This window comes from Chiloscyllium punctatum, chromosome 46, assembly GCF_047496795.1.
Source record: "Chiloscyllium punctatum isolate Juve2018m chromosome 46, sChiPun1.3, whole genome shotgun sequence".
NCBI lineage: Eukaryota > Metazoa > Chordata > Chondrichthyes > Orectolobiformes > Hemiscylliidae > Chiloscyllium > Chiloscyllium punctatum.
Window position 1 is genome coordinate 17,363,756 of NC_092784.1, and position 10,311 is coordinate 17,374,066.

The window sequence follows — 10,311 nt, forward strand, 5'->3', positions numbered from 1 at the left end:
TTTCTGCTGATCAACTCCAACCACGCCGCTTCCTGCAGAGTTGTTTCGACCCCTGCTGCAGTTCGGTTTTAAACAGAAGCCAAATAGGTTTGCTTCCCGGGCAATGAACAGTGGTGTGGGAAAGTGCCGATATTTTCCAACTTGTCTGTGCTGTCATGATCGTGTTCGCCTCTCGCGCGGAAAAATCGCAAGCAGCTCTACTCTTGCTTTATGTTCCAGACAAGTTGTCTTTTTACTGGAACCGAATGGAGACTGTTATTTCATCGCTGTTGTGAAACAAAGTCCTACGGTGACTCGACTCGTGGTTATTTGGTTTTCTGGCCAATGAGAAAATCCTTCCAATGAATTTCGACGTCATATGGTATTGAATTTCTCCCACTTCCTTCATTTCCGTCCTGGGTACATCGGAAGGGAAAGGTAATCTAATCGAGACTGTGATTGGTGAAATTCATTTTTTATGACCCATTCTTATAATATTCTTTCTTTCTCTCTTTTCGGCATTGTCTGGGAAGTGGTGGTGCACTCAGGCTCCAGTATGTTTGAAAGAGTAGTTTGGAATTGCCCTGTTGTTAATTGTGAGATTACTTTATGGCTCATGCCCCCGGACTGTCTCACATTTAGCATTCATGCTCGCTGTGTCTGAGAATGCATTTGGTTTGGCAGTTTTGTTTGTGTTCCGTGTTAAATGCTTTCTGTTGTGCGATTCTCTCAATACATTACGAATTAACAGGGTTCGTGAGGTAACTTCCAGCGGCAAGAATCCTCAACTGAGAATCTGGGAAAATTTCCCAGAGTATGGTCAGTCGGAGCAAAAGTAAGGAAATATTTCGTTTCTGCAGTGGTTCACAATGCTACCTTTCCCGTGAGCAGTCGAAATGATTGTGCCACAGACTGCTTTTCATTTGGTTTTCTTTAAATCACTGACGAGCAGGAACATGTAAACGGGGAGGGCGAGTGGGGAAGGGAGGCAGTTGCAGCTCTGGTGAAATTCCTTTTTTGTGATTCACTCAGCAACCAGAGACGTGAAGGTGACTCAAGCGTGAGAGCTCTTCACATCGTGAACAAAAAGCAATCAAGGGCAGTTAGCACCTCTTCCGGAGTGGGGGTGGGGTGAGGTAATTACCTTTTGACTTCTGTTACTATGTTCAGAAACTGCCTTTTAGATTGAGGTGAAGAGAAACTGCATTTCTAAAACGCACCATGGAATTTATCAAAATTTATTGAGTCGCTTATCTTCGATTCCCACACAGGTTTCCAACTCAGTTGGTATCCATGTGTGAAGATCTCTGCAGCGAATTGCACGGTGAAGGCAAAAAGGCAAGAAAAGTGGCATCTCGAACTGGCTCCGAGGTCAGAGCATCCTTACAATGTGATCTGTCGTTCTCGGATTGTAGTGCTACCTCCGGTTTTAGGGTGGTGAACATTCTTTGGGACTCGTATTCTGCAAAACAGGCACAGTGACTGAAACCATGCTGCGCGTTATGATGTGGAACACGGCCTACTCAGCTTTGTGCATCTTCCCTGTAGACCGGTGTGCTTCATATTCCGTGTAAACGTGAAAGTTGTCCTGTTTTGAGCAATGGGTGAAATCATTTAGCAATGCAAGAATCGAATTTGCAGTAATGTCAAATAGCTCATGATAATTTGACCAAATGATAACCGATCATATATTCTGACGCTCTCACAGATACATTTGTAGCTGAAAAGAGTCTGAGAAAATAGACTCAGCTTACCAATGATTTTTGTCTGGATTGACGGGCTATCATTATCTGCTGCGAAATTGATATTGTAGACGGGCACATCCCAGCAGCTGTGCGAGTCGGAGAGGGATCATGGAACCCTTTTCACGTGACTTTGCACCTGTTGTCATGCAGGAGCAGAATTGGAGTTGCAAGAAAAGGTGTTCTGCCGCCGGCTGGTAGTGTGGCCGAGCGGTCTAAGGCGCCGAATTTAGGCTCCAGTCTCGACAGAGGCGTGGGTTCGAATCCCACCGCTGCCATTTCTGCTGATCAACTCCAACCACGCCGCTTCCTGCAGAGTTGTTTCGACCCCTGCTGCAGTTCGGTTTTAAACAGAAGCCAAATAGGTTTGCTTCCCGGGCAATGAGCAGTGGTGTGGGAAAGTGCCGATTTTTTCCAACTTGTCTGTGCTGTCATGATCGTGTTCGCCTCTCGCGCGGAAAAATCGCAAGCAGCTCTACTCTTGCTTTATGTTCCAGACAAGTTGTCTTTTTACTGGAACCGAATGGAGACTGTTATTTCATCGCTGTTGTGAAACAAAGTCCTACGGTGACTCGACTCGTGGTTATTTGGTTTTCTGGCCAATGAGAAAATCCTTCCAATGAATTTCGACGTCATATGGTATTGAATTTCTCCCACTTCCTTCATTTCCGTCCTGGGTACATCGGAAGGGAAAGGTAATCTAATCGAGACTGTGATTGGTGAAATTCATTTTTTATGACCCATTCTTATAATATTCTTTCTTTCTCTCTTTTCGGCATTGTCTGGGAAGTGGTGGTGCACTCAGGCTCCAGTATGTTTGAAAGAGTAGTTTGGAATTGCCCTGTTGTTAATTGTGAGATTACTTTATGGCTCATGCCCCCGGACTGTCTCACATTTAGCATTCATGCTCGCTGTGTCTGAGAATGCATTTGGTTTGCCAGTTTTGTTTGTGTTCCGTGTTAAATGCTTTCTGTTGTGCGATTCTCTCAATACATTACGAATTAACAGGGTTTGTGAGGTAACTTCCAGCGGCAAGAATCCTCAACTGAGAATCTGGGAAAATTTCCCAGAGTATGGTCAGTCGGAGCAAAAGTAAGGAAATCGTTCGTTTCTGCAGTGGTTCACAATGCTACCTTTCCCGTGAGCAGTCGAAATGATTGTGCCACAGACTGCTTTTCATTTGGTTTTCTTTAAATCACTGACGAGCAGGAAAATGTAAACGGGGAGGGCGAGTGGGGAAGGGAGGCAGTTGCAGCTCTGGTGAAATTCCTTTTTTGTGATTCACTCAGCAACCAGAGACGTGAAAGTGACTCCAGCGTGAGAGCTCTTCACACCGTGAACAAAAAGCAATCAAGGGCAGTTAGCACCTCTTCCGGAGTGGGGGTGGGGTGAGGTAATTACCTTTTGACTTCTGTTACTATGTTCAGAAACTGCCTTTTAGATTGAGGTGAAGAGAAACTGCATTTCTAAAACGCACCATGGAATTTAGCAAAATTTATTGAGTCGCTTATCTTCGATTCCCACACAGGTTTCCAACTCAGTTGGTATCCATGTGTGAAGATCTCTGCAGCGAATTGCACGGTGAAGGCAAAAAGGCAAGAAAAGTGGCATCTCGAACTGGCTCCGAGGTCAGAGCATCCTTACAATGTGATCTGTCGTTCTCGGATTGTAGTGCTACCTCCGGTTTTAGGGTGGTGAACATTCTTTGGGACTCGTATTCTGCAAAACAGGCACAGTGACTGAAACTATGCTGCGCGGTATGATGTGGAACACGGCCTACTCAGCTTTGTGCATCTTCCCTGTAGACCGGTGTGCTTCATATTCCGTGTAAACGTGAAAGTTGTCCTGTTTTGAGCAATGGGTGAAATCATTTAGCAATGCAAGAATCGAAATTGCAGTAATGTCAAATAGCTCATGATAATTTGACCAAATGATAACCGATCATATATTCTGACGCTCTCACAGATACATTTGTAGCTGAAAAGAGTCTGAGAAAATAGACTCAGCTTACCAATGATTTTTGTCTGGATTGACGGGCTATCATTATCTGCTGCGAAATTGATATTGTAGACGGGCACATCCCAGCAGCTGTGCGAGTCGGAGAGGGATCATGGAACCCTTTTCACGTGACTTTGCACCTGTTGTCATGCAGGAGCAGAATTGGAGTTGCAAGAAAAGGTGTTCTGCCGCCGGATAGTAGTGTGGCCGAGCGGTCTAAGGCGCTGGATTTAGGCTCCAGTCTCGACAGAGGCGTGGGTTCGAATCCCACCGCTGCCATTTCTGCTGATCAACTCCAACCACGCCGCTTCCTGCAGAGTTGTTTCGACCCCTGCTGCAGTTCGGTTTTAAACAGAAGCCAAATAGGTTTGCTTCCCGGGCAATGAACAGTGGTGTGGGAAAGTGCCGATATTTTCCAACTTGTCTGTGCTGTCATGATCGTGTTCGCCTCTCGCGCGGAAAAATCGCAAGCAGCTCTACTCTTGCTTTATGTTCCAGACAAGTTGTCTTTTTACTGGAACCGAATGGAGACTGTTATTTCATCGCTGTTGTGAAACAAAGTCCTACGGTGACTCGACTCGTGGTTATTTGGTTTTCTGGCCAATGAGAAAATCCTTCCAATGAATTTCGACGTCATATGGTATTGAATTTCTCCCACTTCCTTCATTTCCGTCCTGGGTACATCGGAAGGGAAAGGTAATCTAATCGAGACTGTGATTGGTGAAATTCATTTTTTATGACCCATTCTTATAATATTCTTTCTTTCTCTCTTTTCGGCATTGTCTGGGAAGTGGTGGTGCACTCAGGCTCCAGTATGTTTGAAAGAGTAGTTTGGAATTGCCCTGTTGTTAATTGTGAGATTACTTTATGGCTCATGCCCCCGGACTGTCTCACATTTAGCATTCATGCTCGCTGTGTCTGAGAATGCATTTGGTTTGGCAGTTTTGTTTGTGTTCCGTGTTAAATGCTTTCTGTTGTGCGATTCTCTCAATACATTACGAATTAACAGGGTTCGTGAGGTAACTTCCAGCGGCAAGAATCCTCAACTGAGAATCTGGGAAAATTTCCCAGAGTATGGTCAGTCGGAGCAAAAGTAAGGAAATATTTCGTTTCTGCAGTGGTTCACAATGCTACCTTTCCCGTGAGCAGTCGAAATGATTGTGCCACAGACTGCTTTTCATTTGGTTTTCTTTAAATCACTGACGAGCAGGAACATGTAAACGGGGAGGGCGAGTGGGGAAGGGAGGCAGTTGCAGCTCTGGTGAAATTCCTTTTTTGTGATTCACTCAGCAACCAGAGACGTGAAGGTGACTCAAGCGTGAGAGCTCTTCACATCGTGAACAAAAAGCAATCAAGGGCAGTTAGCACCTCTTCCGGAGTGGGGGTGGGGTGAGGTAATTACCTTTTGACTTCTGTTACTATGTTCAGAAACTGCCTTTTAGATTGAGGTGAAGAGAAACTGCATTTCTAAAACGCACCATGGAATTTATCAAAATTTATTGAGTCGCTTATCTTCGATTCCCACACAGGTTTCCAACTCAGTTGGTATCCATGTGTGAAGATCTCTGCAGCGAATTGCACGGTGAAGGCAAAAAGGCAAGAAAAGTGGCATCTCGAACTGGCTCCGAGGTCAGAGCATCCTTACAATGTGATCTGTCGTTCTCGGATTGTAGTGCTACCTCCGGTTTTAGGGTGGTGAACATTCTTTGGGACTCGTATTCTGCAAAACAGGCACAGTGACTGAAACCATGCTGCGCGTTATGATGTGGAACACGGCCTACTCAGCTTTGTGCATCTTCCCTGTAGACCGGTGTGCTTCATATTCCGTGTAAACGTGAAAGTTGTCCTGTTTTGAGCAATGGGTGAAATCATTTAGCAATGCAAGAATCGAATTTGCAGTAATGTCAAATAGCTCATGATAATTTGACCAAATGATAACCGATCATATATTCTGACGCTCTCACAGATACATTTGTAGCTGAAAAGAGTCTGAGAAAATAGACTCAGCTTACCAATGATTTTTGTCTGGATTGACGGGCTATCATTATCTGCTGCGAAATTGATATTGTAGACGGGCACATCCCAGCAGCTGTGCGAGTCGGAGAGGGATCATGGAACCCTTTTCACGTGACTTTGCACCTGTTGTCATGCAGGAGCAGAATTGGAGTTGCAAGAAAAGGTGTTCTGCCGCCGGCTGGTAGTGTGGCCGAGCGGTCTAAGGCGCCGAATTTAGGCTCCAGTCTCGACAGAGGCGTGGGTTCGAATCCCACCGCTGCCATTTCTGCTGATCAACTCCAACCACGCCGCTTCCTGCAGAGTTGTTTCGACCCCTGCTGCAGTTCGGTTTTAAACAGAAGCCAAATAGGTTTGCTTCCCGGGCAATGAGCAGTGGTGTGGGAAAGTGCCGATTTTTTCCAACTTGTCTGTGCTGTCATGATCGTGTTCGCCTCTCGCGCGGAAAAATCGCAAGCAGCTCTACTCTTGCTTTATGTTCCAGACAAGTTGTCTTTTTACTGGAACCGAATGGAGACTGTTATTTCATCGCTGTTGTGAAACAAAGTCCTACGGTGACTCGACTCGTGGTTATTTGGTTTTCTGGCCAATGAGAAAATCCTTCCAATGAATTTCGACGTCATATGGTATTGAATTTCTCCCACTTCCTTCATTTCCGTCCTGGGTACATCGGAAGGGAAAGGTAATCTAATCGAGACTGTGATTGGTGAAATTCATTTTTTATGACCCATTCTTATAATATTCTTTCTTTCTCTCTTTTCGGCATTGTCTGGGAAGTGGTGGTGCACTCAGGCTCCAGTATGTTTGAAAGAGTAGTTTGGAATTGCCCTGTTGTTAATTGTGAGATTACTTTATGGCTCATGCCCCCGGACTGTCTCACATTTAGCATTCATGCTCGCTGTGTCTGAGAATGCATTTGGTTTGCCAGTTTTGTTTGTGTTCCGTGTTAAATGCTTTCTGTTGTGCGATTCTCTCAATACATTACGAATTAACAGGGTTTGTGAGGTAACTTCCAGCGGCAAGAATCCTCAACTGAGAATCTGGGAAAATTTCCCAGAGTATGGTCAGTCGGAGCAAAAGTAAGGAAATCGTTCGTTTCTGCAGTGGTTCACAATGCTACCTTTCCCGTGAGCAGTCGAAATGATTGTGCCACAGACTGCTTTTCATTTGGTTTTCTTTAAATCACTGACGAGCAGGAAAATGTAAACGGGGAGGGCGAGTGGGGAAGGGAGGCAGTTGCAGCTCTGGTGAAATTCCTTTTTTGTGATTCACTCAGCAACCAGAGACGTGAAAGTGACTCCAGCGTGAGAGCTCTTCACACCGTGAACAAAAAGCAATCAAGGGCAGTTAGCACCTCTTCCGGAGTGGGGGTGGGGTGAGGTAATTACCTTTTGACTTCTGTTACTATGTTCAGAAACTGCCTTTTAGATTGAGGTGAAGAGAAACTGCATTTCTAAAACGCACCATGGAATTTAGCAAAATTTATTGAGTCGCTTATCTTCGATTCCCACACAGGTTTCCAACTCAGTTGGTATCCATGTGTGAAGATCTCTGCAGCGAATTGCACGGTGAAGGCAAAAAGGCAAGAAAAGTGGCATCTCGAACTGGCTCCGAGGTCAGAGCATCCTTACAATGTGATCTGTCGTTCTCGGATTGTAGTGCTACCTCCGGTTTTAGGGTGGTGAACATTCTTTGGGACTCGTATTCTGCAAAACAGGCACAGTGACTGAAACTATGCTGCGCGGTATGATGTGGAACACGGCCTACTCAGCTTTGTGCATCTTCCCTGTAGACCGGTGTGCTTCATATTCCGTGTAAACGTGAAAGTTGTCCTGTTTTGAGCAATGGGTGAAATCATTTAGCAATGCAAGAATCGAAATTGCAGTAATGTCAAATAGCTCATGATAATTTGACCAAATGATAACCGATCATATATTCTGACGCTCTCACAGATACATTTGTAGCTGAAAAGAGTCTGAGAAAATAGACTCAGCTTACCAATGATTTTTGTCTGGATTGACGGGCTATCATTATCTGCTGCGAAATTGATATTGTAGACGGGCACATCCCAGCAGCTGTGCGAGTCGGAGAGGGATCATGGAACCCTTTTCACGTGACTTTGCACCTGTTGTCATGCAGGAGCAGAATTGGAGTTGCAAGAAAAGGTGTTCTGCCGCCGGATAGTAGTGTGGCCGAGCGGTCTAAGGCGCTGGATTTAGGCTCCAGTCTCGACAGAGGCGTGGGTTCGAATCCCACCGCTGCCATTTCTGCTGATCAACTCCAACCACGCCGCTTCCTGCAGAGTTGTTTCGACCCCTGCTGCAGTTCGGTTTTAAACAGAAGCCAAATAGGTTTGCTTCCCGGGCAATGAACAGTGGTGTGGGAAAGTGCCGATATTTTCCAACTTGTCTGTGCTGTCATGATCGTGTTCGCCTCTCGCGCGGAAAAATCGCAAGCAGCTCTACTCTTGCTTTATGTTCCAGACAAGTTGTCTTTTTACTGGAACCGAATGGAGACTGTTATTTCATCGCTGTTGTGAAACAAAGTCCTACGGTGACTCGACTCGTGGTTATTTGGTTTTCTGGCCAATGAGAAAATCCTTCCAATGAATTTCGACGTCATATGGTATTGAATTTCTCCCACTTCCTTCATTTCCGTCCTGGGTACATCGGAAGGGAAAGGTAATCTAATCGAGACTGTGATTGGTGAAATTCATTTTTTATGACCCATTCTTATAATATTCTTTCTTTCTCTCTTTTCGGCATTGTCTGGGAAGTGGTGGTGCACTCAGGCTCCAGTATGTTTGAAAGAGTAGTTTGGAATTGCCCTGTTGTTAATTGTGAGATTACTTTATGGCTCATGCCCCCGGACTGTCTCACATTTAGCATTCATGCTCGCTGTGTCTGAGAATGCATTTGGTTTGGCAGTTTTGTTTGTGTTCCGTGTTAAATGCTTTCTGTTGTGCGATTCTCTCAATACATTACGAATTAACAGGGTTCGTGAGGTAACTTCCAGCGGCAAGAATCCTCAACTGAGAATCTGGGAAAATTTCCCAGAGTATGGTCAGTCGGAGCAAAAGTAAGGAAATATTTCGTTTCTGCAGTGGTTCACAATGCTACCTTTCCCGTGAGCAGTCGAAATGATTGTGCCACAGACTGCTTTTCATTTGGTTTTCTTTAAATCACTGACGAGCAGGAACATGTAAACGGGGAGGGCGAGTGGGGAAGGGAGGCAGTTGCAGCTCTGGTGAAATTCCTTTTTTGTGATTCACTCAGCAACCAGAGACGTGAAGGTGACTCAAGCGTGAGAGCTCTTCACATCGTGAACAAAAAGCAATCAAGGGCAGTTAGCACCTCTTCCGGAGTGGGGGTGGGGTGAGGTAATTACCTTTTGACTTCTGTTACTATGTTCAGAAACTGCCTTTTAGATTGAGGTGAAGAGAAACTGCATTTCTAAAACGCACCATGGAATTTATCAAAATTTATTGAGTCGCTTATCTTCGATTCCCACACAGGTTTCCAACTCAGTTGGTATCCATGTGTGAAGATCTCTGCAGCGAATTGCACGGTGAAGGCAAAAAGGCAAGAAAAGTGGCATCTCGAACTGGCTCCGAGGTCAGAGCATCCTTACAATGTGATCTGTCGTTCTCGGATTGTAGTGCTACCTCCGGTTTTAGGGTGGTGAACATTCTTTGGGACTCGTATTCTGCAAAACAGGCACAGTGACTGAAACCATGCTGCGCGTTATGATGTGGAACACGGCCTACTCAGCTTTGTGCATCTTCCCTGTAGACCGGTGTGCTTCATATTCCGTGTAAACGTGAAAGTTGTCCTGTTTTGAGCAATGGGTGAAATCATTTAGCAATGCAAGAATCGAATTTGCAGTAATGTCAAATAGCTCATGATAATTTGACCAAATGATAACCGATCATATATTCTGACGCTCTCACAGATACATTTGTAGCTGAAAAGAGTCTGAGAAAATAGACTCAGCTTACCAATGATTTTTGTCTGGATTGACGGGCTATCATTATCTGCTGCGAAATTGATATTGTAGACGGGCACATCCCAGCAGCTGTGCGAGTCGGAGAGGGATCATGGAACCCTTTTCACGTGACTTTGCACCTGTTGTCATGCAGGAGCAGAATTGGAGTTGCAAGAAAAGGTGTTCTGCCGCCGGCTGGTAGTGTGGCCGAGCGGTCTAAGGCGCTGGATTTAGGTTCCAGTCTCGACAGAGGCGTGGGTTCGAATCCCACCGCTGCCATTTCTGCTGATCAACTCCAACCACGCCGCTTCCTCCAGAGTTGTTTCGACCCCTGCTGCAGTTCGGTTTTAAACAGAAGCCAAATAGGTTTGCTTCCCGGGCAATGAACAGTGGTGTGGGAAAGTGCCGATATTTTCCAACTTGTCTGTGCTGTCATGATCGTGTTCGCCTCTCGCGCGGAAAAATCGCAAGCAGCTCTACTCTTGCTTTATGTTCCAGACAAGTTGTCTTTTTACTGGAACCGAATGGAGACTGTTATTTCATCGCTGTTGTGAAACAAAGTCCTACGGTGACTCGACTCATGGTTATTTGGTTT

At 45.3% G+C, this 10,311-nt stretch overlaps 3 non-coding genes across 3 annotated transcripts; all 3 read left to right on the forward strand.

The window, feature by feature from the left end:
* The first annotated feature begins 3,916 nt into the window (after positions 1-3,916).
* trnal-uag (transfer RNA leucine (anticodon UAG)) lies at positions 3,917-3,998 on the forward strand. Its single transcript has one exon. It is a non-coding gene; the product is annotated as a tRNA-Leu (tRNA).
* Positions 3,999-7,914: 3,916 nt separating this feature from the next.
* On the forward strand, positions 7,915-7,996 carry trnal-uag (transfer RNA leucine (anticodon UAG)). Its single transcript has one exon. It is a non-coding gene; the product is annotated as a tRNA-Leu (tRNA).
* Positions 7,997-9,913: 1,917 nt separating this feature from the next.
* trnal-uag (transfer RNA leucine (anticodon UAG)) lies at positions 9,914-9,995 on the forward strand. The gene has a single exon. It is a non-coding gene; the product is annotated as a tRNA-Leu (tRNA).
* The last annotated feature ends 316 nt before the right edge of the window (positions 9,996-10,311 follow it).